The sequence below is a fragment of the Sturnira hondurensis genome, unplaced genomic scaffold, assembly GCF_014824575.4.
Source record: "Sturnira hondurensis isolate 20B ecotype Veracruz unplaced genomic scaffold, ASM1482457v3 Scaffold0010128, whole genome shotgun sequence".
Lineage (NCBI taxonomy): Eukaryota > Metazoa > Chordata > Mammalia > Chiroptera > Phyllostomidae > Sturnira > Sturnira hondurensis.
In genome coordinates, this window is record NW_028082759.1 from 2,789,106 (window position 1) to 2,816,243 (window position 27,138).

Here is a 27,138-nt window from a genome sequence, read left to right on the forward strand (position 1 = left end):
CACAGAAGGGAAACTTAATTTAGATGGGGGCAGGGGTAGTATTCCCAGAAGGAGGTACCTGTAAATGGAAATATCAAGAGTTTACGGTAGGTAAATAAATATAGGGGGGATAAGAATAAGCGTAATTAAAAAATCATATATTAGGACCCAGAGGCAAGAAGAGAGCAAAGGTACTGAGACGAATCCGTGCAGTACTATTGGTCCCCGAGGAAGGGGTGGAGTCAACACTAAGTACAGAAAAGTGAACAGCATTTTCAGACCTAACCTAGCATTAGAGAAAGAGGAGGAAGAGTGGCTGGATCTGAATGGTACTTTAAGCAGATGCGCCAGTGGTGTGTGGAGACTGGATTAGAGGAGGGTCGGGCAGGACAGAGGTAGTAGTTTGACCCATACAGAGTCCAAAAGAGGTAGGGACTTTTCGACTGCTCCAGTTTCTTCCTTCATCATTCCTCGTTCAGTTTCCAGACTTCAGGCCTTGGTTCTAGGGTGCGACTTATAGCAAGTGCTCCCCGGAACCTCCCTTTTCATCTCTTTTCTGCTGTATTTCCCACGTCTTCCAATTCCGTCATGAGCAGCTATCCTGGCCTTCAGCCATCCCTTCCCCTCTCCCTGCACCCCCCGCCCCACCCCCTTCCCAGGAGGTGGAGGAGGAGGAAGCAGAAGAGTTAGAGCTGAGAATTTTTAAACCATCTTGCCTCTAGATGGATTATTTCAAAGAAAATGAGATTGTAAATGTAAAACTTAACCTCTGACTATAAGATCTTTTACCATGTATAGTTCTAGTATTATGCTAAACAAGTGTGTGTCTTCTTCCACCTTTGATTTATTGTTTAGATTATTTTTCTTATGATATTATTTTTTTCTTCCCAACTGCTTATTTGTGTTCCAGGCTGGAAGTAGAGAGTGGGATGTCGCTATTACAAGATGTGGTCGAGAAGAAAACCCCTCTACCCACTCACCGACACATGAGACGAACTAATGTCCTCAAGTAACTAATGTCCTAAATTTATGACACTTTCTATTTGAAAAGACAAAGGCAGAAAAGAGGGGAAACTTGCATATCTCACAAGGCCATGAAAAAAAGAATTCCTTCAACAATTTAAAACTGTGAATTCTGTGTCAGTGATTTTTAAAAAAATGCTCAAATCATGGAATGGGCCATTTTATCACCAGATTATACAAACTGTGAAGAGTGACCAGGAATGAACAGCTTATTTTTGCAAAGGGAAATTGGCTGTACCGACTGAAACCGTTAATGAAGTTAGGTGAGCTTCGTGGGATGAGAGCTGAAAACAACTTTCTTTCTCCCACCTCAGCTCTAGACCTTTCAGATTCCTTCCTCTTGCTTCTGCAAAATACATTGAGCAGAGTCATTTAAATATTAGTAGTACAGTGTCATTTTTCATTATTATACCAATCTAATGTCATAATTTCCGTTTTTCAAAGCGCCTCCCTGAACCAGCTTAGGCCCAGCCCACGAACTTCGCAGTTTAACATGAGGGTGAGTAGGTTGCCCCATTCTCTTCGCAGCGTGTTCCCTCCTCACTGCTTTTCTGCTCACCACACAGCGTACTGCTCTCTAGGATGAGAAAGGGGGGAGGAACGGGAGGGAAAGGACGTGTTCTTTAAGGGACTGGTGCTCTTGTAACATGGAATACGGGCCTTGTATCACGGCATATGCCCAAGTAACATTTCTCCCCTCTTGGACTTGGGAACTCTCCTTCCCCTTCTCCACCTCCCATTTCGAGCACTGCACTGTTTCCTAACCCCAGCAATAAATGTTTTGGCTCACATTTTCCTTACAACTGCCACTCAACTCTTGCCCCAACCGTATGCGCAGAGGAGCAGTCCCCATTGTAACGTTCCTTCCCTGTGACTCAGACCTGGCTACCTTCCAGGCTATTGCCTCTGGCATTGGGAAATATTACGCTTCTTTTGCCTACCAAATTCTTTAAGGATTGGCCACTCCTCTGACAAGCACAATCTTTGCTCTGATTTTCAAGTAACTCCACCCCTGGACTTTGATTCTCCCAGGAAAGAGTCAGTCACTGCTATCGCAACCAACCACTGGATCCCAAAGCCCCAGGGATCACAAACTCCCAAGTGCTTTGGAATTGGGTGTGGAGAGAGGGCCTGGGTTTCTGTAGCTTCGTGAGCACTCGGCTGGGTGCACAGATCAATTTCTATGTTTCTGACGAGGTGACAAGCACTCCACTCCCTACAGGTGACTATCCACAATCTACCACATCAAGGGTTCGTATGCCAAAACTCCCAGACAATAGGAAAGACTTCATCTTAACACCTGGCTACAAGAAGACAAGTAATTTTGGAAGAGCGTATTTGGGAAGGTGTTAGTGTTTCAGGAGCTCCAATCTGTCCATATGCACAACCAGAACTGAATTGAATTATGAAATCAGTAACTCTGGATTGAAATCCTCCACAGGCATCTAGTCCAATTTTACAGTCAATAATTTAATCAATAGTAAAAGAATCCTTATGAGAATTTCTCCAAACTCTGCTTGGCTATCCCTGGAGACTAAGTAATCCCAGTACTTCAAAGCACACAAAACCGTTTCTGTAGAGTCCTAGTTGTTGGCAAGTTTGAATGTACACGGAATCCAAGTTGACCTCTCTATAAACTTCACACAATTTTTCTGGCTTATCCTCTTGAAATTCTTAAAACCTGACCAGTCACTTTTCCACATGGTAGCCCTTTAGGGAGGTGGGGGTTTTTTGTTTTTTTTTCTTTCTTTTTTTTTTTTTAGAACAATGGCCATTTCACTTTTAGACTGCTGTTCTCCAACCTAAATTTCCTCAATTTTTTCATGTGATCATTGTACACCATTGTGTGGCATTTGCCATTTTCTTAGTATTTTGGTGACTCTTTTCTTGCTATTTCCAGTTTTTTAAAATATCTACTAACAGTATGGTAGCCAGAATTTATAGTAACACCAGGAAGAATGAGAAAAAGCATTCATTCCTGTTAAAAGTTAATTTTCTAACAAGGGTAAAATCATGACTCTCAAAGAGATACAAAAATGAATACATGTTAAACATTTCATTAAACCTGTAATCAATGAGGAAACCAGGCAGACATTACAACCGGTTCAAACAAATTCAAAGAACAGACACATTCATTAGATCAGGAATATTGAAACGATTTGCAAACGGAGGTGAACTTGGTTTTTCCATGATGGTGGAGGATTGCCAGTTGAACATCTACTGGACAGAGAGAATTTGCATGTATAAAGACAACAATTATTTGGCAGTACTATCAGCAATAATTTATCGAGTTGTAAAATAACTGGTAGTTTTCGTGGAATCGGAATCATGTCATCTGGAGGACGTCCTCTAGTCTCCACGATGCAGACTTTTCCACAGAAGCACAGGCTTTCCCCTGCACTTATGCTGCTCTAGCTCCTATTTTTCTTGAATTCAGCAAAATAACAGTAAATGCAAAACTGAACCACAGTAGAGTCATAAGACTGCCATTTAACTTTTTAGAAAAGTTTCTTTGTATTTACAAGGATTAAGAGGATATCTCAGTAAACACTGAGGTTGCCTTAACTTACTTACAAAAAAAAATTAAGCACAGAAAGCATGCTTGCTCTTCTGGGCATGAACCTTATATGAGATTGGCGTCAGTGGTGCACTGACCTTGCCGCATCCCTCACCCCCACCTCGGTCAGGTTTTCAAGCTTACATAGTCTTTAAATGTATCAGTTCCAAATCAGTTAACAAATTCAAGTTAATTCAACAAATGCCAGCTTAACTCAAGTCATAAGCAAAGGAAAATCATGGGAACTTTTGACATTTCTACTTACACCATAAGAGCAGGGTTATGATTCAATCTACCAAAACTATGAAAAATGCTGTAAAGGGCAGGGACTGAGAAGAGAATACCACTACGAAGTAAAATTTATACACCTTGGCAGCAATTTCTGCCATGGAAGAAAGCAGTGATGAGAGTGGACAAGGGAGAGAGAAAAAGATTATTCTTACTCTTCTAGTTTAGGTCAAAATCTGTACCAGTTTTCTAAGGCTGCCCTAAGGAATTACCACAAAGGTGGTGGGTTAAAACAACGGAAGTTCATTCTCTCACTGTTCTGGAGATCAGAAGTCCCAAATCGAGTGTCAGCAGGTCCAGGCCCCCTCAGAAGGCCTGAGGGGAAATGCTTACCAGTTTCTTCCTAGCTTCAGGTCAGACAGCTCCTGGCCCTCCTTGGGGTTCTGTGCTTACAGACGCATCACTCTCAACTCTGCCTTCACCTCCACGTCACCTTCTTGATTTTGCCTCTCCATCTCAGCGTGTCTTCTTCTCTTCTTATAATGGCAAAAGTCTTGCATTTTAGGGTCCATTTTAATCCTGTTTGATCTTCTTTTGATCTTTAACTATCTGCAAAAAAATTGATTTCTAAATATGGTGACATTCTGAGGCTCCAGGCTGACCGAGAAACTGAGGGAGACACCATTCAACCCACCACAGGTAACTGGGAGAGACATGGGACCACTAATGCAATTAAATGGTCTACCCCATCTTCTTGGAAAAGCAGTTATGTAGGGAGGTAGATCAAGTTGGAGTTCAAATGAACGGTAGAGGCTGAGTAGACTGCCTCTTGGCTACAACGTGTAGAGCCAAAAATGATGATGATAAAAAGTTTAAAAAGATAATACATGGAATTAGAAGTGAAATTTAAATTAGGAAATAAAGAAAACACTTTTGAAAATTCAGTCTCCATTAATGAGGCAAAGAGACAGAAGCAAGATAAGAAATGCGTAGTTTCCTGGCTCCCCAAATATTACCAACATGAACTGTTTGGTAAGTCAAGGCTATGCTTATTGCTTGCTGTGTAGGGGAGAGCCCCCACACCACAGAGCTCTGGGAATGTCTAGAAGCTGGAGAAGATCAGAGTTTATTGACAATGGGAAGCTTGGTTTAGGGTACACCTTTCATTTCAGGATCTTGGTTAAGATTGAGTACGAATCACATACAATAGTCCGGGATGGCTGGAAAGAGCAAAGTACAGATTTTGAGGAGAGGGACCCAAAGAATCTTAGCACGCAAACTCTTGATGCTTTTTATTGAAAAGTTGATGGGTCTTTCAAAAAGTTCTTACGATAAAACCATCAGATCATGTGCCTAAGTAAAAGTCTCCAGAGAAAGTAAAGTAAGGCTGATAGAGACAGTAAACTAGCAAATTGTTGTTAATATTAAGTGTGGTTTCTGCTTTCAGTGTTCTTTCTGAACATGAGGCTTGAGAGCTTCAGGTCTCCACAGCAACCAGAGACAACAAATCATAGCCAGTAGGTTTAGGACTGAGGGGTCAGAAAAAGAAATTGGATGAATTCTGTGAGGTGTGGACCACAGAAACCAAGGTAACTTTCTCTGTTACCTTGTGTAGGGGAGCTGCGGGTGTCTTTAAATAAGCTTGCAACCTTGCCCAAGGGTGAAAAAGGAATTCCGAGTGAATCCAAATTTTCAAACAGAAAAAAATACGGGAAGACAATGATGATAAAATGAATAAATATAAGGCATTAGGAAAATGTTGCTATGTTTAAAAATAATCAGGTTGGTTTCAATGAAGTGGTATGCTAATCATTACCAAAGCCTTTTAACATCCACCTCTTTTCTTCCTGAATTTGTGGAACTCTGTGCTTACCAAATCTCTTGCAGAGATGCAAACCCATGGAATTAGTTATGACCAATAAACTCTGAGAAGAAATGACTTCCACGTGTCACTTCTGATGAGGCAATGAAAATCTGCTGCATGGTCCTCCAGCTCGCACCTTGCCAACCATTGTTAGTGTGGTGACTGTGTATGGGGGTTCCAGGTGGAACATTCTAGGTCCCTGACTCATTTTAAGGGAGTTAAACAAGAGATGCACTGTGTGTGTGCATGTGTGTGTGAGAGAGATATATATAAAGAGAGTTCATTACAGTTTAAAATTTTATTTCCTGCAGCAAAGCTCATCCTACTCTAGCTAATAGTTGTGGTAGTACTACATGCCAGATTGTAAAAGTGACAAAAATTATTGTCATAACAAAAATGGGTGAAAAGTAAAGATTATTGTTTGAGTAAATTTGATGATCAAGAAAAGGAGGAAAAAAAGAGATTTTTCAAGATCCTATAAGAGAAAGCCCATTTTTGATATTCTATTTTATTTTCTAAAATTTGGATAATAGAACAGGTCTAAGAAATTCCAAAATAACATTTTAGCTTTTTAGATTATAAAATGAATCCCCTTTTGGCAGATGTCAATCTTCACCTTTTGATTTGGTTGGAAGCACTCATCAGAATTCACACATGTGGTCATTTGCCAAGAATTTGACCTCACTGAAACAAAGACCTATATTCAGTTACTTTCTTCTTTCCAACAATATTCTCTGCCACTGTATCCTCTAGATTATTGAAATATATTTAGATAGCATTTGATATAAAAAAAACACTTTAAATTGCTTTAAATTTATCACACACTTCTTTCTTGGGAGATTGTTTTTATATTTCTTCCATTGATTGCCAGTTAAGTACAATGTGTTCTCATAATTCCAGGAAGTAGTGTTATGGTTGTCAAAAATGATGTGTTGCATAATCAGTAACAGTAAATAGGCTAATTCTTTGAAGCTATTCCTGCTGGAAGGTGTATAAGACTACCCACTAGAAAGTGCCAAAGTATACCTGCCAACAACTGAAACATAGGAGTTGAAAGAGTTAGGGAGATAAATAAGGAAATGTGCTATAACTTTCTTGAAATATTGAAATATTAGACTGGGAAGCATTGTGAAAGTACACAATGATCCCTTGTTTTATATGGCAAAATGTCCCGATGGGAAAAATTTACCTAGTAACCCACTTTTGCTGAGGCACCCTGAGAGTGTGTTCTGTAAATTTATGGCAACACAGAGGAAAAATTAATCCTCTGCTATTCAATGCCTGGTGCATGGTAGGTGATCAATACATTTTTTGGTGCTAGAGCAATGAAAGAATAAATGTATATAGTCATTGAGAAATTGTTCTGAAAAATGAAAAGCTATTTTACAAAAAATTTTAAAAGCTTGAAAAATTTGGGTTCTGCTTTACATTGTAAAAGCTTAGGCTGGTCGTGGATAATCTTTCCCCCTGAATAAAAAGAAGGGAGACGAAGTGGTAGGTACAGGCTTAGGAGCAACTGAGTTAGGTTTGGAAGCAGCGAACAGGAGCACTTGACTGCAGACTTCAGTGGCTGAGCCAAGATGAGGCTACGATTTGGGAGGCCTCCTTGTGAAGAAGCCAAAGCAGAAGTAAGGCAAATGTCCAAGAGAATCACCAGAAGTTCTTTTTTGAAACAAACAAGTGAACAAACAAAAAATCAGGTTTAAGCAATGGAACAGAAACCAAAAAAAACTGGAACCCCAGGGTCTAAACAAGTTGTTGGAAATAAAGGGAAATAATCGCAATCACTTCTCAGAAGATAAGGTGACTGTGCTGTTGCAGAGATTGCTAGCAGTATATGAACATCTATTCTCCCTTCCTTTCTTAGTAATAATGACCTTGATGTTTAATAGCTCGCTGCAGTCCAGAAAAAAAAAAGTCTGGATGTTCTCCACTCTTCCATGCAACTAGTTAAGGCCAAGTGATTACATTCTGGCCATTGAGCTATAGCAAAAGAGTTGATCTTTCTGTACATGAAATCTACATTAAGAATCTTGATATGCCCTCACTGGATTTTCTTCCATCCTGCTATATGAAGGATTCTAGTGGCCATTATGGACCATTTGGACATGATTGTAATTTTGTAATTACATCTGTTATAGAGAGAATGGAAAATTAGTTTATTTTGTCCTATATCATGGTTGATCAAATTTTGTTTCTTATGATTAATGTTTTAGAAATTGTTTATGATGTCCAACTTGTTTTTGGAAATATATGTTGTCAATCTTTAGGATTGTAGTCATATTTAAGAAAACCTCCAGCCAGTTTATTTCAAATGTGAACTATGTGATTTTTAGGACATTTCAAGTTTTCTTGTACCAGGAATAATCTCATCCACAATGTCATTTATAATAGTATCAATACCCTCATTGTAGTGGCTTAATATGAATGAAGTGTGTGTGTATTTGATATCAATGTTTTATGTTAAATCAGCAAGAAATTAATAAAATCCTGAATAGACATGACATGGGTAAGCCCATCTTGGGATAAGGGAAGCACCTGAACAAAGGCATGGTCTGGCAAGAGCCGGGCACTCAGTTAGAATGGCAGGTAGTGTAGAGTCATTAAGTGATTTGATTAGAAAAATGTGTTGACGCCAGGTAGGAAGGTGGAAGATTAGTATCAACTGCTGGTAAGTCATTTACAAATAGACTACAGTGCCTATAAGTCGAGTAATTAAAGTTAAGTTAATAGACAGAATTAGGCAGTATCATGCACTGTTAAGATGACGAGAAAGTGACAAATGGCTCTACTGGCAGTCAGTCTATACTGTCGGACTCACAGAAACAAAATTTAGACAAGAGAGGTTGACTCTGCCACCAAAGAAATCCACTAAATACCCCATCTCCTCGCTGACGTGGGAGATGGCTGTTTCTTTACAAAAACAACTCCAGCCCTGCTTTCATCCTCTGGTGTCCTACTTAAAAAGAGTTGAGATGCCTGCTGCAAGCATGATGATATACCACTCAGACCTCCCAGCTGCAAGGAGAAGAGGTCACCAATGGCTCCAGCTGCCCCATCTTGGGGATACACTCATGTGAAAGTGGGAATACGGCTCTGTGACAGAAGCCATTTTAGAATGGCAGGTAGTGTAGAGTCATTAAGTGATTTGATTAGAAAAATGTGTTGACGCCAGGTAGGAAGGTGGAAGATTAGTATCAACTGCTGGTAAGTCATTTACAAATAGACTACAGTGCCTATAAGTCGAGTAATTAAAGTTAAGTTAATAGACAGAATAAGGCAGTATCATGCACTGTTAAGATGACGAGAAAGTGACAAATGGCTCTACTGGCAGTCAGTCTATACTGTCGGACTCACAGAAACAAAATTTAGACAAGAGAGGTTGACTCTGCCACCAAAGAAATCCACTAAATACCCCATCTCCTCGCTGACGTGGGAGATGGCTGTTTCTTTACAAAAACAACTCCAGCCCTGCTTTCATCCTCTGGTGTCCTACTTAAAAAGAGTTGAGATGCCTGCTGCAAGCATGATGATATACCACTCAGACCTCCCAGCTGCAAGGAGAAGAGGTCACCAATGGCTCCAGCTGCCCCATCTTGGGGATACACTCATGTGAAAGTGGGAATACGGCTCTGTGACAGAAGCCATTTTCTTGCTGCTACGTTCACCAGCAAAGAAAGCCCAGACGTTACAGTGCAGAGATAGTTGCAGCACCTAGACTTAGTATCCCAGTGTCCCGTGGATCTAAAGGCACTCCCAGCAGTTTCAGGAGCCAGATCAGCATACCCGGGTCCAGTTATCAGCATCAGGTGTGTCTCTGAACTCAACAGACCAGTAGCAACCCCATGTGTTCTCCTCCTCCAGCCCTTTCATCATTCTGTAAGCTTTTAATTTTCTATGTTAAATCACTTTCTGCTTAAAATATTTGTTTACTACATTAAACTCTCGCTGAGACAGCATGTTCGAAGGCAAAGAGATAGGACAAAAATCTAATGTTCAAGGAGTAACACCATGGCTGTTAGTTTGGTTGGAGCCAAAGATGGATAGTGATAGAAAATATAGACATAAAAATGAGGTTTGCAAAAATTGTGAAAAGTTTTTAAGTTTTGTTTCTTCCAAGTACTTGGCATCTAGTAAAGTTTCATTGAACATTGGTTACATGAAATTGTATTTAAAGTCTTTAGTTTGGTTTTTGTCTTACAGGTAAGAAAGCCAGTGGTATTGAGGACTTTTACTTAAAGGAATAACATGATAAGATGGGTTCTTCTCATTTATACTTCTTTGTGAGTAATATGCGGAAGGAGTTGGAAGTGGTTAAGCATAGAAAAGTTGTCACAGATTGGTCTGTAGCTTATGAGGATACGGAACACTGGTCATATAAAATTGGTCACATTTCATGCAAAGTTTATTGTGTGATTTTAAAGTTAAAATATTAATAATGTCACACTTTGAGGTACTGAGAATCTGAAAAAATAAAAATATTGATCAAAGTCATATACTTTTAAAGCTATCATGCAGAGGACATTGTAACCTGTGTTAATATTAGTGCAATATGGTAGGACCACTTCAGCTGCCAAATAGACATGCCTTTCATCCTTCCATATTTAGCCAGGATTGAAAGAATTCCTTATGGCCTATGGGCAATTTGGGGATATGGAGCTGTATTTTATCACATAATTTTATTAGGTAGGATATTTTTACATCCTTTAATGGTGCCATCCAGAGGTCATTTGCAGGTGTGGTATTATTGTATTTGCTGAATACCACATTCCCAAACTTTGGAATGAAAGTTGAATGTGAGGAAATGCCAACAAGGTTAACACAATAGGACATATCTCACTAATTCACTTAAACAGGGAAAATTTAAAATATTTGACCTAGGCTGAGAAAATGAAAGGGAAGTTGCAAGCAAAAAAAGTGCTAAAATAGTTGGGAGGGTTACAATATTCAAGAACATACCTCCTCACATGTACTTTTGGAGAAAAATTAGTTGAGTCATGTGAGTTTTAATTCAAAGTCTTTGGAAAGTCCCCCATTGAGTAAAGTGTGCTCACACGTATCTCTGCCACATCACATACCACGTGGTGTTAGAAATACTTTCTCATAGGTCCATGTGACAGAGGACACTATGCACTTTATCAACCCTTTTCATCTTTTCCTGGCCAAAGGAGGATTTTATTTATAGTTAGGTTGGAACCATGTAATGTATCTGACTCGTAGGCTTGGCTATAAAATCCCTTGCACAATCTTCCATATTCTACCTTTCTTTTTCCCATTTATGGCAATTTTTAAGACCACCTGTTGAATATGATGGAACCACTGATTAGAAATAGCCTGAATTTCTGAGTCACTGCGTGGAACATTGTTCCTCCTAAGAACTTTTACCCCCTACCACACACATTAGCTGTGATATAAGCTAGCAATGAGCCTTTATTGTGTTCAGCTGCTGAGATTTTGTCATTGTTTATTATAAAGTTGAACCTACTTTGTCTCATTAGACTATGTGTTCCCTAAGTTCAGAGGTCTTGCTTCACTTATCTCCATCTCTTTTTTTTAAAACTTTTTAAAAAAGATTTTATTTATTTATTTATCTTTAGAGGGGAAGGAGAGGGAGAGAAACATCAATATATAGTTGCCTTTTGTGCATCCCCTGCTGGGAGTTGGCTTGCAGGGAACCAGCCTGCAACCCAGGCATGTGCCCTGACTGGGAATCGAACCGCGATCCTCTGGTTTGCAGGCCCGCGCTCAATCCACTGAGCTACACCAGCCAGGGCCTATCTCCATCTCTTGTTGTACTAAAGTATCTGGGACAATGCCTAGCTAGAGTGAGTAATTGGTATATGTTGAACAAATAAGTGAACGTGTTCTAGGCAAGAGATAATAGGAAGCTTTAACTATGGCGATGACAGAATGCAGTAGGGACAACTACTTAAAGATATCTTTAATTTAAATTATTTTTAAAAAGCATATTTCCTGTTTAAAAATGTATGGTTGTTTAGTAAAACATTGTGTCAGTGTTCATCCTTCTAAGCTGTTTTCCTGAATATTTCTGATTAATGTGAAATGAAAAGTCATGTGCTATAAAATGTATCATCATGTATAATGTGGAATCAGTTCAATTAAGTTTAACTCATAATGCCACATAGTATAAATTGATGAATTTTCTGCATAGCTCTATCTTCATACATTATTTTCCTTGAATTAATGGACTTTGTTTTAGTAGTTTTCAGTTTACAGAAAAACTGAGCAAAGTACAATTTTCATATACCTCTCCCTTCTGCAGTTTCCTTATTATTAATATCTCAACATTAGTGTACAAAATGTTACAGTGTGCAAGTTTTCATTATTTGTTATAATCGATGAACCAGTGCTGATACATTACTACTAACTAAACTTCATAGGTTACATTAGGGTTCACCCCTTTTGTTGTGTTGAAAATGTGTTCACTATTACAGTATTATACAGAACAATTTCACTGACCCCAAAATTCCACCTGCTCTCCTCTTTGTCCCTCCTGCCCTACCTCTTTCTGAAACCCTAACAACTCACTTATCTTTTCACTGTCTCCATAATTTTGCCTTCTCCAAAAGGTACATAGTTGAGTGAAAGAGTATGTAGTCTTTTCAGACTGTCTTCTTTCAGTTACCAATGTGTCTTTAATATTCCTCCATGTCTTTTCATGGCTTAATAACTAAATTCTTTTCATTGTTGACTCATATTCCATTGAACAGATGTACAAGAGTGTACCCATTCACTTATTAAAAGACATCTTGGTTGCTTCCTCATTTTGGCAATTATAAATAAAGCCGTTTTAAATATTCATGTGCAGATTTTTTGTGTGTGTAGACATACGTTACCGACTCATTTAGGTAAAAACCAAGGAAAGAGATGGCTGGATCATATGGTATGAGTTTAGTTTTGTGAGAAACTGCCAAACTGTCTTTCAAAGTGGCTGTATCTTTTGCATGCCCACCAGAATGAATGAGAGTTCTTGTTATCCTAAATCTTTGTCAACATTTGGTACTGTCAACACTTTGGATTTTAGCCATGCTAATAGATATTCAGCTGTTCTTAATTTTTTTTTAATTTCATGGTACTTAATTCTGTCACTTGTTTTCAGACAAAAGTCACTTGTCTTCAGACAGAAGCTCCCCTTTTTACATATGAAAAGTGAAAAAAAGAAAACAGGACTTAACTTCTGACAATCTAAGCTTAATTTATTTGGATCTTAGATCACCTTTGGGTCTTAGACTTTACTTTGATTTATGAACAAGGAGAGGTTGCAGGTGAAGGACATGCCTCTAAGAATTAAAACTTTGTGCAATGTATTTCATTCCTCATGACGCTGTTTTCTGGCTCACATCCAAGGGCAGGTCACTCGGCTGTGGTGAGTGAGTGAGACCACACTGAATCCCAAAAGAACCAAGGAGACAGTCCTAACCCTGGAACGAATGGCCCCACTCTTTGCCTTGAAAGCAGTTATCCATACCTCTTCTTATAAATTCGAGCTTGTTATAAAGTGAACAGGTGCAAAACTGACATCAGCAGCTGGTATAACATGTCTTTAGAAGCACTGAATCTTTGACTCCTACCCCTGCAGTTTTATGAGATCTGACAGATGGATAGCATAATGGTCATAGAATGGCTGAATATTAGGACGCATGTACAGGGCTAATGGCACAGATTCAGTTGCGTACTGCAGAGCGCCAGAGATCTGTTAACGTTCTGCAATGACTATCAGGTGCTGAGTGAGATTTGTAAAGGTGCTGAGAATGGATAAGCTAAATTCCTCTCGTCAGAGAAGCACATTCTGCCATGATTCACACTTCCCTTTTGGCAGTAAGCTCCTGGATGACTGTTCTAAGTTTGACCCCATATGTAAATATTATTTGAAGGATAGAGACTAAAAATTTCTATAATTCAAAAGAATTCCAAACTCCCACTACTGATGCTGGGAGGAGAGGATGGAGGGTGGGTGGTGGTCATGTTACAGAAAAACTTGTTTTTCTTAGTTTTCGACTGGAAAGCCAGGATAAACTTCTTTGACAGGCAGCCTGATAATATTATGTGAGTAAAAGCCAACTTATTTGCTAAATATATTTCAGTGCAGCACTTTGGTCATTTAATTATATTAAAATGTGTTCAAAGGAGTGATAAATTCACTGTTTTATGTTTTGACTTTATACACCAAGAAAGTGCTGTCTCTTCTCACTGATATCTTAATCCTGAGTAACATGTAACTTGTGCTGTACCAGATATAAATGTCATTATAGCACGGATTGCATGTCCATTTACTTCAGGGTATGTAAAGTAGAGACATTAGTACACTGTTTTAATAAAGACACTTATAGAGAGTGCAAGGAGAAATATGTTTCAGCTTGATTTCAAAATAATAACTAGTATATTTAAACTACTCTGTAAAAAAACAGAAACAAGATATTTTAGCTTCACATTATTAGTTATGTAATATGTATGTTTATACATCATTTCATCCTTTCATTGATTCACATCTTAGTAAGGAGAATAAAGTTTAGTAACTGATAAATTGCATTATTGTTTTTACCAATTATTCAATCATCTCTCCTCTCAGTGACAAAGGGCACTTTTCTGTGCTACCTCGATGTTGGGCTCGGTCATATAACTTGCATTATCTGATGGGATGTGGCAGGAGTGACGTTTGGACAATTCTGAACTTTAAAAGGCATTACAGCTCTCTGCCAACTAATGGAGGACACATCTATTCTCAGCCGGAAGTACAGCTAGCTGCAGCACCTGAACTACAGCCAACAACGAGCCATGTTAATAAGATGCAAGTGTTTGTCATATAAGCCATTAAGATTTTGAAGTTATTCTTTCCTTTTTTTTTTTAATGGAGACTAATATACTTAAAGCTGATAAACAACGGTAAAAAGAAGTGAAGTGTTTTTCACAATGACAACAAAGAATGGATAGTTTTGATATTGGCTTTGGGCTGGTGGATGTGTTGCAGAGAAACTTCTAAGAGTCTTGAAAAATTGCAGCTTCGTGTTATGCAATAAGAAAATATTTGGCTGAACGTTTGAATGAAAATACTTGGGAGGCTGAAAATTTACTTAACGAATTTGGTGTTTGAGGTTGGTTGTCACATGATAGATTTCTAAAGTGAATACAAGAAAGAACAAGCTCAGAAATGATCTATACTGCCTGCAAGGGAACAGGGAGAGTCTAAGGAGACCTGGATGATTGGAAAATAAAATGGTTTCTCGTTTCTAGTCAGAGATAAAACTGAGAAATCCCTTGCACCGCAAATGCTGAATAACGCTTAAGACATAGCCTCGGGGGAAAAACAAATCAAACCTGCGACAATCACAGATTTTTAAATATTTCTGATTGGATTCCTGTGGTTTCCCATCTCTTTTGGTTGGGTAAAACGTCAGCAGAACAGAAACAAAGGACTTTGTCCCAAGGAGGGCTGAGAAGCGTAAAGCACTTCTTACTAAGCCTGGGGAGAGGCACATGGCCCTGGACGAATTTTGACAGAGCTAGAGCCCTAGAATAAAACCAACTTTCTGAAAGAGTTGTACTGATGGTACAAGTCTAAAAGGATGTGTGCTCAGTGGTAGAGGCTGCTTCTCAAACAAAAGACTGAGAAAGAATTAGCATCGGCAGCCATCTTTAATCAATCATACCTCCTCGCCTTATAATGCACGCTTTCACTCACCCACATCAATTAACACCCACATTAAAATGTACTTACTCATTAAAAAATCTTGCAAGCAGCAACTCTTCCTTATCATAACTGGGTATCTATAATAGAGCCTCTTTCTGAGATTTGGTCCATTGTGCACCCTCAGTAGTAACTGCTGAATAAATTCATGAATGACAAGTGTATATCTTTGAATTTTTCCCAAGGTACTCCTCAATCACATTTTAGATACTCAACAAATTTTTGGAATAAATGGAGAAGACCTATATCCTGCCTATAACATCATACTTGAAAGCTTACCAAAATAACATAAAATGTAAATGTGTAAGTAATTTTTTTATGTGAGTAAAATACTTTCTTTTGAGATGGAATGAAGAAAATAGTTAGAAACTCCAGTTTTGTCTTTCAGTTTTCATATCAATATAAAGAGTAATAAATACTCTCTTTTGGCTAAAACAGACATTGCCTTGAGGCAATAGCGTTTCTGACGAAGGGTAGGAAGTACCAAACAGTTCCACTCTTTAAAAAATGGCTTTAAGATGGTCTACTAATAATTTTTTCTAGCACAGCCAGACATACAGAAGAAAAAGAGATTTTTTAAGAATTCTGAGAAAAGTGTTACAATTATAATTATTGAGATTTTAGGAATTCTTTTCCCTTCAAGTTTACTTGGTTTGTGAATATACTGGCTTATTCTTCTGAGTTTGCATCCATTTAAAACTCAGGGGATGTGAAATAGAGTTGCCAAGATTATGTCCACATGTCCACACAAACCAAAGGAAACCTGAGTCTTGTAAGTTGTTACAGGACTGACCAAAACGGAATTTACTTGTCCTGCTGCCTGTTGCCATGACAGACGCAGCTACAGAATGAGCAGAAAGACCTTAAGGCTTCTAAACCAAGGGCCAGTCATTTTAGAAATTCCTTCTCTTTGTGTTAATTACATATTTCACTTTGATACTATGTTCTAAGTGTAGTCTTCTTGGGCCAGAGTCTGAAGATGTCAAAATCCAAAGTAGTCTTTAGAATTCTATCCAGAATTTTAGAAATGAGCATATATAAGTATATATATAGAGAGAGAGAGAGGAAAAATAGCTTTACATTTAAAATAAAGGAAAAATTTAAAAACACTACTTATAAGACTAGAGTGTGCCTTTTCAACACAGTTCAACAGCTGTTTCATTGTTAATATTGAATTTTATTATAAAATTCTTCACTTTGCATATACTAGTTTTACCAGGCCCCCTACCCAGACCTGGGTGAAAGATGAAGTATATCTCTATTATTTTACTGATTATAATTTATTATTACAGAGTTTTGTCCCTATCTTGTGTATTACTTATATAATTCCATTTACATTTAAAATATATAGATCAAAGTCTTCCCAGTTTACAAGGAAATTAACTGTTTAGTTATATGATACTTGAGATATTTAAATTTGTAAGAATTCAAAGGAGTACAACATTTTTTGAATGACACAGTAAAAATACTTTTAAAATTAAAATACAATCAATCAAAATTCCAATTTTAATGAAGAGACAGCAGAGGAAGAGACAGAAGGGAGTAATTTCTAATAAAAAATAAGGCTTGTTTGCCAGTAGTTTAAATAATTAATGAATTAAGATATTTTCCTCTAGAAGCTATCAAATTAGAAAGTCATATCTAACTTCATAAACTACCAATTTCTAAAATTGCAAATACCTCATATTTAAATGTGTCTAAATATCTGACTATAAAGTTGATAGCCTTCATGTTTTTAATTTTAAAAAGAATAAATCACATTTATCAATTAATAAGTATATAATGAAAATAATAGGACTGACTTGTGTCTCCACACCAAGAAAGGACAGTGGAAGAAGGTACAAGGAAGGGAAATCACATAAGACTGCAGAAGGCATTGTATGTGCTCTGTGGTGTACAATATACATATGTAAGTCGAAGAATAATAGTGGTGGGAGAAAGGTTATAGGAATAATTCTCAGGTATTTTTCCAAAAGCCTATAGGCAGAGTCTTCTGATGCCTAATGCATTTGTGTTTTTTACATGTTTATTGCAGATATGAACTTTGTAGTGAAAGGAAAAAAATACCATAAAGTCCCTTGGTTTTTAAAATTCTAAAAGAAAAGCAGCATAGATTTAAACCAACAAATTCCCAAATTATTAGATAGATGAAGTGTACATTCTTTAGGCATATCTTCTTGGAAGTTTTATAAAATTAATATTACACAATCAGTCTTTGAAAGCAAGATTTAGAAATTGGTCACTGATGAAGATATTGTCTAATGAACAGTTTCTATCTCCTTAATTCCAGAAAAAAAAATCTGGGGTTGCAATGCAGTTAGCTAAACTTGAATAATAAATAGAACAGAACAGTTCCACTTAGCGAAAAGGTGAACCACATACAAAGGCCAGAAATTTTTAATGATTTTAAGATTCTTCCCCCTGTACATGACCTTGTTAATCCCTCATTTTCCACTTTCATGACACTAATTTAGGCACTGAAACTTGTATTATTGTATGTGTTGTAATATCAGTGCCCTTCTGCAAAAACTAGTCATGAGAGGACTTTAAGTGCCGGACTAACCACTATCACCGATGTGTAGAGATTTGTATAGTAAACATTTGCCACACTTTGTGCCACCTACCATTTGCTGATGGTCATCCCAAATTTTGGGATGTGGTCCTATGTTAGAATGGGCAAATTGTTCCTAGCTGCATGGCCTCCAAGCACGATTCTCAGTGTATTCCATTGTTCCAACCAAGAACACTCTCTTTCTTCTCTACCTCTGGCCATCTTGCTCTCTATCTCTACCTCCACCTCCATCTCCATCTATCTTTATCTCTGTCTCTATCTCTCTTCAACACACATCTGACAATAAGGGGAACACAGTAGTATATGCTGATTTATTTAAATACATGATCTAGCATTTTCAAAAAGACATAAAAATGGTCTTAAGTGGGAAAATATTACAAATAAAAATATTTCAACATTCATCAAACTTAATTCATTTTTTCTTTATGTGCTAGGCAGTGGAACTTGGTAATGGGGATAAGAAGAATTACTTCCATGGGGAGGCCAATACGCAAAATTTTTCTCATAATGCTTCATATACTTATCAGATCTCAAACCAGATTAATTAAATCCCAATGTGATTCCTTTGACACATACACTCATTGCAGAGTAATTCCTGCCATCACGGAGAGCAACAGCTGTGCTGAAAATGAGTTCCATACATTCTGCAACAGGGCCAGTGCACGTGCAGTACTTGCCGAGTGGTCTGAGCACCACTGACATCTGAGCCACTCGGGGTATATGTCTCAGACCCAAGTCAAAATCATTAAGGCCTGGAGCTCAGAGATTTCCATTTTTAACCACTCTCTGGATGATGCTAAGGCACACTAGTGACAAGTTGAGGGTAAAGCGTAAATGTGTTCTCATAGAAAACTCTTGAAAAATGAAAAATAAAGAAATTAATAATATCTCCAAATGCCTTGCATCCCATTTAGCATATTCAAATTTCAGTTGCCATTGTGACATTTTTGATGCATCATCTCATATGCTAAGTTTAGGATGACAGCATTCTCCTCAGCCAACAGAGGAGAAAACTGTGCCAAATATAAATTGTTTCAAATAAGAAGAGCCCTAAAATTAGGATTAGAATACAGCGCTCCTAAAATGCTCAAACATTTGCACTGTTTCTAGATTGTTCATGCGTCTTTCTTTCTCCCCAAGAACACCATTACGCTGTTTCCATGGTGACGCACAGAAGTGGGCGAGTGCATTTGGGACCCCGTCACCTCTCAGTGACTCAGTGCTCTATTGAATTCAACTATGGAAACCAACCCAGCTATAAAATTTCAACAAAATATAAATTATCATCCACAGCCACATTTCGGAGTATCTCAATTCAACTGAAGCGTGAAAGTCAACACTCAAAAGTGTACTTTATCATGCCTGGTTTGGGTAGGTTACGAATATAAGCCAGTCAGAACTTTCTCACAGGTCTGACTTTGGCTATACTATTTGTCCTGGCTGGGTACCCATCCTGTTTCCTAGTGTTAAGTTCTACACTGTCTTATTGGGAGATTGCTATGTCTTCTCCTCCTTAACCCTCTACAGAGCATAATCAGTATTAATCAGTATTATAATTACAGTCCAATTAATCAGTATTATAATTACAGTCCAATTACAGGTAGACCAATGTACACATACATTTTTCAACATTTTGCTTTGGGCTAGTGCTACTTAGAACTACTGTGTACTCTGCCTGCAGAATCACAGGTAGCATAAGTGAATTAAATAGGTATCAGACGGCTCGGAAGAGCCAATGGTATGGTTTTGGGTTTAAAGTGTTAGAGATTAGGGGAAATCCTCCATCATGGCTAGGTAACATATTCACTGGGATCATGTCCAAATCTCTCCTCAGAAGAGGTGGTTGTAGTACCGACTCTTAAGCTATGCTTTGTTTATTCACAAGGTTGATAGTGACATCTTTTATAATAGCCATGAGGTGCACTAACAGCACTGGACACATTCATTCTTTGGCACAGTTTTCCCCACGGCATCTAGTCTTTGAGGTGGACCATTTTTGTTGGCTCATTAATTCAATTTTCCTTTGTTCAATAAAACCCCCAAATTCTGATGCTGGGTTGCCAGGAATAAGAATACTGATGATAGAAACGGCACCAGAGAAATCATTGCTATTCTTGGCCACAGACATTTCCAGTCTGAACAATAGCTGTTTTCTTCGTAGCTTTCACCAGTGTCATATTTTAAGCAGAGATTTTTGTGAGCTCACCCATGAATGGGAAAGGCTGCAAAGTACGTTGCAGAAATCTTTCACAGGTAGGCAGGAAATTTGGAATAGATGATCAGAATGGGAAACTTTTTGAAGAGATTTCTAGGTCAAAAGACAAAGCAAAACTGCTGAAGTGTGCTTTACAGGGCAGTGTGATTCAGTCAGCAGCTTAGCTACTATTTTCCCAGCTGACACGGAAGCCTTTGCTGTATGTGGAATAAAAGGGGAGGTCAGAAGATTGGGCTATTTGAAGATTTTCAAAAAAAATATTAAGAATGCAAGATTTATAAGAATAGAACTATCTTATGGCATTTTATTTTATAACTCAGTGTATTAAGTTCTTACCCTCTTCAATGATAATTCCTTTAAATCAGATTTTTTCCAGTTTGCAAATATCCCAAAAGAGAGTTAATTCTCGATTTTGATGGATGTGAATAATAAAGAATTAGAAAAAAATTGAGATAACACCCTCATATTGTAGCTCTCTGCCTCCCCTGGGTTTTCTAACAAAGCATGCGTAGGAGGTAACACATGCAAAGAAAACTGTATCTAATTATAAAAGTAAAAATGCAGAGTCATAAGAAGTTTTACTGAAAAATACCTAGGAACTAGGAAATTTTCTAAATTTATACAAATCTTCTTTAGCTTTCTTTATTCTCTCAGGAGACCCTCAACACTCTCTTCCAATCTTCTAAAACCTTCTCTTTTTTTTACACTGCTTTTAAAAATTTACCTTTTAGTAATATCCTTATAGTGTGAATCAAAATAATCTTTCCCAGACTTTTTCCTTTGGGTCACCACCATCACCCCCAGTGATCAGAGGTACGAATGAAAAGCATTGTCACTGGATGGCAGTAGTTGTGGTGGTTGGTGTGAGCAGAGCAGAAAGACAGATGACACTTCCTTTTCCACCTCAACATATAAATAAAAACTGCCTGGCCTAAAATTTACAGCTCTTACGACTCTTAAACATAGACCAAATTGAAATATATTCCTTCATTTCTTACTTATGCTACATTACAAAATAACTAGTGTCCCTCCTTTTAAATTTAATATGACATGCCTTTATCCATGAAAAATGTCGAGTAAATATGCCCTGGAATGAAATTTCCAGTATGAGACAAAAATACTAAAACTAGATATAAGGTTTGTGTTTAAGTTAAAATTTATCTGAATGAACTATCTATAGTATGCCATTGAACTATACACTTTGTAAATCATAAAATGTGATATAAAGCTCATCTACTATTTTGATTTTATGCCCTTTTTCTATGTGTTATGCAGAGAAAATTTTATACTTTGACTACAACTATTTCTAATAATAGATTTCATGATATAGAGAACAACTGGAGTCACTTTTCATTAAAAAAATTTGAGAAAAGAAAGAAATATAAAATATAAATAAGCTAAAGTATGTGATAAGCAAATAAAACATAACAGCACATTTTTCTCCTACTGAAATAAATAATATATTAAGGGAACTGGGTCATGTTTATAAAGCCAACCTAAAAAGTGTATTGGTTGGTAAAGCCACCAGTCTGCGGATCTCACATATGGCCTTTACCATGAGAAAAAGACTTAGAGATGCATTGATCCTAAAGATACCTCACTGTAAATCTATCCTCACCTCATTGCCCTCCTTATGATCATAAGCAGTGGTGTTCTGAAAGTCTATGCTCATGAGAGCCAATTGTTAAATACTGTTATTTTGTAAGGCAGTTATTAAACTGAGCCATTAGCAAAAACTAATTTAAGTAATCTTACAATTAAATAAGTTATATTATAATCAAATGTGATAAATAGTTATAACTCATCTCTTTTTAAATATTTTACTGCTGGCATCCTTATTTATTCTTCTGAGATCATTTATCTCTACTGTATCTGTATGGTAGACATACAGTAGAATTTGGTGATACTGTATGTCTCTTCCCAATTCCATGATCAAGGTGTAATGTCATACATATTGCGGGATTATTTTATGTAAACTGTCACATGCTATAAATTAAGAATGCTTTCCCCTTAGAGATCTTATTGTCAAACATTTATAGCACACCACTAACTGTAGGCCATCATATCTATCAGATGTCCATAAGAACATGATGACAATGATCTGGGTAGAGTAAGTCACATCCTCACCTATTCCAGAAGTTAGTTTTCCTTCAGGCCATAGTTAGGAAAATGTCATTCAACAGGCTATCCAATTACAATGAGGGAATGGACATTTCAATATTCCTTTTCATGATGCAGGAGAGCTTTCATTCTTTGCCATAGCACTGCACTGACTTCACATTCTAGTTCATTGACAGTTCAAGTTTAGGTATTTTCCACATGAGAATCTTGCTAAGTGTGCTTTAGTTTGCACAGGCAGAGCACCTGGGCACTCTAACAACTACACAAAATTCAAGTTTCAAGCAAGGAAGTGAACATCTTACTACCAATCTTATTGCCTCTCAAGTACATTTAAGCACCAAAAAATGGCAACTGACTTTTAATTTTTTTTGTTAATGTATCTTGTGATATTTTTCAAATGTCTACCCTAATGGAATATGTTTCTTGTCCTCCCTATCTTTTGTTTCTTCAAAGGAAAGATGAGAAACTCCACAAGTTTTAGTAAAGACATAAAAATGAAGAAAGAAAGAAATCAAGCCCCACTTAGAGTAAGTAGCCTTTTGAAAGATTCAGAGAGTGAAATTATTTGGTAAGTGATTTGGAGACTTGTAAAAAAAACGAACTGATTCAAATTCAGGTACAGTTAACCAAGATTCTTACTCTATGCTGTTTCTCAACCTTTTTTACCTACTGGCACTCTAAAGAGAAAAATTAAATTCAGTATTAATTCTTCCTAATAAGAGAAACTGAACACTAAGGAATAAGGTTTTGTTAGGTAAGATTGCTCTTCAAGGGCCCCAAACCATTGTCATGTCTAAATGGTATCTTTGCCTCATCTCAAAAACCAGTACTCACCCTACTGAGGGCAGCATCATCCCTGTTGAGAATGAACATAACAAACTTCATCCTGAGAGGTTACTTCAAAAACATCTATTTGTTTCTCTACTCTAAAAGACACGGCTCTTACCAGAGATGTATGTGAAGCCTTACGCGGCTCTTACTAGAGAAGCCTGATTATTCAGAGACATCACACATATTTGTTGAATTACCTTCTTTCAGTTTTCAGACACTAAGTTAGATGTCTAGGGTTATCATATTGACTCTCAGGAGCTCTTAAGCAGTAGTGTTCAACAAGATAGTCATTAGACATACATGGCAATTTATATTTAGTTTACACTAACTAAAATTAAAAATTCAGTCTCACTTGCCACACATGAAGTGCTTATTTGCCAACTGCATCTTGCGTTTACCACACTGGAAAGCACAGATATGAAACATTTTTCTCATTGCAGAAAGTCTTATTGGAAACAATGGTCTAGAGCTTCCTACTTAAATTGTGTTCCATGGACCAGCAATGTCAGTCACCTATGGTTGTTTATGAAAAAAGCACATTCCTGGGCTCAACCCCAGACCTACTAAATCACAATTTGTCCTTTTTTACTAGATACCTGGGCTTTCACACGAGAGCACATTCAGCTGCAAAGAAGTCATTTTTGAGTCAATGTTAACTTCCTTGCTGATCCACTATATTAAAATGTGCCGAACTTCATATTTTTAAAATTAAATTTATTGCGGTGACCTTGAGATGTGGAGGTCAGCTCTCTGAGCTTTTACTTTTTATTCAATGCAAGAACAACAAGTAAGTCATTATAATAAGTTTATTTTAAAGAAAAGATCATTAGGGTATGTTAATGACCTTCTGAGTTGTTTTGTTTAATTAAATGAATTAATCATTTGCTATAATGGTTTGAGCACACACATCTTTCAAGCAGAGGAAACATGCTTATTTTATTGGGGCCCTCAGGGAACTAAAAAAGAATGCAGCGGAAGGAAATCCCTGGCAAAGTGTCCCTCCTTCTGATGGGCCACTTTCTTAAATCATAAAAATCCTTTGGCCAACACCTAACGAAGGCAGCTCTCTGCGAGTGGAACTAGGCACGCACATTCGTAATGGTAAAATGTGATGGGGTTAACTCAATTTTAAAAACAAAAATCATTATTAATCTGTATCCACCGTTACATACATAAACCCAAAGATATTTACTATTTTTATAAATGGACAGTAACCAGAGGGGAGGTGAGAGGGAATAATGGGGGGAAAGGGTGAAGGGTTTGCAGGAACAACTATAAAGGACATAAGGACAAAACCAAGGGCAGGTGGAGTCAGGGAGGGAGGGAGGGAGGACTGGGGTGGAGGGGAAAGGTAGAGGGAAAAGGCAGACAGCTGTACTTGAACAACAATAAAATTCAAAAGTGTTTTAAAAATAAAATAAAATAAGATCCCCCAAAATCAGCTGTACAAGTTGCAGAATCATTCACTGTGGGCCCCTTTAAAATGACAAAATCTTGCTTTATGTATATTGTAGGATAGCTCACCACTTTTTACATTGATAGCAAACTGTTTTATGGCAATAAAAATTCTTAACATGTCAAATATCAGAATTATTACTGAGTCTTCTTAGGTAGATTACTGAATATAATTATGTTCTACGTATTTGTTCTTGAAGATAAATATTCATTTCTTTACAAAAAGCCAAGATTCTAAGATAAGCAATTCTCATAAAGATAGATAGGGCTCAGTCCCGGCTCTGAAGATAATTAGAAAGTTTCGCAAATGGGCTGTCCCTGAATTCCAACTCTGGAGATAACCAGGGATCCAAATAAAATAAGCTAATCTGGCCCCAGTTTTATAAAATCATGCCAAAATTCCATCTTTAACTGGTTAAAAACACAATATGGTTTGTGGTGGCCAAACAAAAAATAATCACATTATTTTATGGTGAAGACTATCGTCCATGTCTTTCTTTGAAGTGATATTAAATTTACTTTGTTCCTGGCTCAGCTTCTTTAGTTAGAAGATGACACTTTTTATACCTGAATTACTGAAGAAATTTTTCAAAGTGAAATAAAAAATGTCAAACTCGAAGCTCATAGGCCCTCACAAAGATCTTTCCTCTCCTTCCCTTTCACAGAGGTCTTTCCCCTCTTACTATATCTGATACTACTTTTCAAAGCCCGAAGGCAGGATATTAAAAAGCATATGTATATATGATATAAATGCAACGTCCCCCTTTCTCCTTGCCAATTGATTTCCAACTGGCATGCTGTCCTAACTAAAATTTCACCATTAGGAATTTATTACTTTATCCCAAATCATATCATTTCCAAACATCAGTTTTTATGTTGTAAAGTCCTGGGGTAGTTTTCATCTACATTCTTCTGTATGAATTCTTTTATCAGATTACTTACCTCCAGCTGTGACAGGCTGCTTGAGTTTTAAAGAATTCGGCTGGGAATAAACGGGACAGATGAATAATGCCAGAGCCCAGAGCACTACCTAGGATGACAGGCGTGGCCAGGAGGTAATATGAGGACAGTCCAAGCTGCCTGGTGCTTTGGGTGCTTTGGGTGCTTTGGGTGCCCTGGTGGAGAGCAAAGAAATGCAGAGAGAGGGTGAGCAAACAAGCTCCAATGCCAACTATGTCTCATTTTTCCCGGGACTGCAATATCGGGAATCCATTCATTGCTAGAGCTTCCTAATCAGTCAAGGACACTGCATTTAAAGTCTGAAGCTTAGTGAATTTGAAGGGCTAAGCTCATTAATTAAACACATGACGTTTTAATTCAACGGTTGTGCCAAGCAAAGTACACAAAGCAACAAAGACTTTTTATATGTCAGTAAAGATAATTGAAATAACCACTCTACTTTTTTTTCTATTGTGGGTATTTGTGACAAGAGAATTTTTGGCGTGAATCCTCTGCTGATAATCCTCTCAAATATCTCCTCCACTGTAACCAAGCTCCAGGTCTAGGATGGTAATTGGATTATAATCACACACTCCTGGGTCTTAATAGACTAGCCACTGCAGTCTCACCAATAAAAACATTACAGTAAATCACTTTAATAAGAATTAGATCAAGGAAATGAATACATTTTAATAATTAAAAATATAAATTTATGCTGTTCGGATGTGATAATAATTTTTCACATTGTTTTGAGTAAATAAATAACCACTTGCCATAATTGTTTATACTATCAGTTTGGAAAAAAAGATTTTCTAAAATCTTAGAGTATAGCGTATATAAATTAACACATAAGGAATAACATCGTTGAATAAACATAAAAAGCAGAACTGATAGTGATGTAAATTCTAAGAGAAAATAAAATAGTTTATAAAAATTATGCCCTGGCTGGTGTAGCTCAGTGAATTGAGCGTGGGCCTGCAAACCACATGATCACAGTTCAGTTCCTAGTCAGGGCACATGCCTGGGTTGCAGGCCAGTTCCCAGCAGGGGATCCAGGAGAAGGAACCATACACTGATATTTCTCTCCTTCTCTTCCCCTCTAAAGATAAATAAATATTTTTTTAAATTATGCATAACATTACATTTATAAAAATCACAATAATTCACCCAGACAAAATTTATATATGTGCATATATGCACATGCACACACACATATCATCATACTTGAGGCTATATAGAGATATTCCTGTCTATAAAAACTTGTACTTAAAAAAACCTACTTTCACCCCAGCTAGTGTGCCTTGGTTGGTTGGGCATCATCCCACAAAACTAAAGGTTTCCAGTTTGATCCCTGGTCAGGGCATGTGCCTGGGTTGTGGGCTTGTACTAATGACAGCTTTGAAAATAGAAGTGTTTTTTTTTTTTTTTAATATTTATTTATTTTTAGAGAGAGAGGGGAAGGGAAGGAGAGAGGGAGAGAAGTATCAATGTGTGGTTGCCTCTCCTGTGTCCCCCACTGGGGACCTGGCCGGCAACCCAGGTATGTGCCCTGACTGGGAATCGAACCAGCAACCCTTTGCTTCACAGGTCCATGCTCAATCCACTGAGCTACACCAGCCAGGGTGAAAATAGAAGTGTTTTTATAAAT

The 27,138-nt window shown here is 37.5% G+C and overlaps 1 long non-coding RNA gene across 1 annotated transcript; it reads right to left on the reverse strand.

Moving 5' to 3' along the window:
• Positions 1-1,264: 1,264 nt before the first annotated feature.
• Positions 1,265-25,745, reverse strand: LOC118995348 (uncharacterized). Its single transcript, XR_005068252.1, has 4 exons — positions 25,494-25,745; positions 15,388-15,493; positions 4,181-4,396; positions 1,265-1,348 (listed from the first exon to the last, which is right to left on the reverse strand). It is a non-coding gene; the product is annotated as an uncharacterized LOC118995348 (long non-coding RNA).
• Positions 25,746-27,138: the final 1,393 nt, after the last annotated feature.